Genomic DNA, 1,419 nt, shown 5'->3' with positions numbered 1-1,419 from the left:
AATGTAAATTTTCCTGTTCCATTGGCAAAATGTCGCTTTTACCTCCTCAATTCAAGAACAAATGCACTTATTTTAAGAAAAAATGACTTATCTAGATTTTGATTTTTCCAGTGAGATGCTTCACACTCTCAGGATTTCAATTGGTGCAGTAATCCCCTCTGCCAGTAGATTCCACCAAAGGGAATTGAATGAAGCTTCGGAGAGCAAAACACTTTATGAGACAATAGTTAAAAATGATTCAATGCATCAAAAAGCCTAATTTTGCCATCATTAGTTTCTAGTCTTCCAGAAGAAAACAAGGAGAAGCTAACAACAACCATCTAGCATTTAGCTCTTTTGTCTTCCTGAAACTAACCTAGCTTATAACCCTTTAAGCCTGAGCGCATTCTTTCAAGGGGAGGTGGAGCTCTTTTGCGACACTAATATGCTTGTAGCTGACTAACTCTGAAATTAACACACACTTATCATATGTCTAGATTTTTATCTCAGACTCCTCTACAAGATTATCAATTGTCGATACATTCTACACAGTCCTCAGATGGCCAAAACGGAATTTATGACTCAATTTGCATTTCGGTGGGCCTCTTAGCAGCACCAAACGAAGAATTGCTAATTAAAGACAACGAGACACTGAAATGACTGAAGTGAAACTCATTAGCAAAACTCTGAACATTTGCAGGTGACCACTCGAAAAAGTCCTCCATAAACCAAGTAACACCAGGCAAAGCACATAAACACATGTTTTGGAATATAACCAACTTTTTACCTAAATGTTCAACATATTCTCATTATCAGTTCGTATGAAATCGTACAAAAAGTTATGCACAGTAGGCTATTTCGTAGGTTATTGACGTTTTTCCTCAAAAATACAGATCAGTGCGCATGCGCAGGCAGAAAGACGGAAAGAAGCAGATCCGCGGACGGACGTAAAACTGGGAAAAACAGTGCAATAATTACTTCTTCATGTCTCAAACTAGGTTGCTTGCTGTTTTGTATCTTAGGGTTAGGGTTAATTGTAAGATGCACATGCGCAAGGATATCTTGTCTCGAAGCAAGACGTAAAAAAAACGTCAAAAACATACGAAATTACGGTGCATAACTTTTCGTACGATTTTATACGAACTCATAATGAGAATACACTGAAATGTTTCTTCCTCCACTGGAAAAAATCTCAATCTAGATAAGACACTTTGTTTTAAAATAAGTTAATTTGTTGTTTGGATGGAGGAGGTAAAAGTGACATTTTGCCAATGGACCAAGACAATTTACATTTAAAATAAGAAAATGCAATTGATTTGTCTCATTTCAAGTGCATTTTATCTTATTATCTTATTTTAAGTGTAAAAATATTAATTCCATTGGCAAACCACCTCATTTACCTACTCAAATTAAGGGTAAATATACTGAATTTAAGACATT

The sequence above is a fragment of the Cyprinodon variegatus genome, unplaced genomic scaffold (genome assembly GCF_000732505.1).
Source record: "Cyprinodon variegatus isolate N-32 unplaced genomic scaffold, C_variegatus-1.0 Scaffold0, whole genome shotgun sequence".
NCBI lineage: Eukaryota > Metazoa > Chordata > Actinopteri > Cyprinodontiformes > Cyprinodontidae > Cyprinodon > Cyprinodon variegatus.
This window is presented reverse-complemented; position numbering follows the sequence as displayed.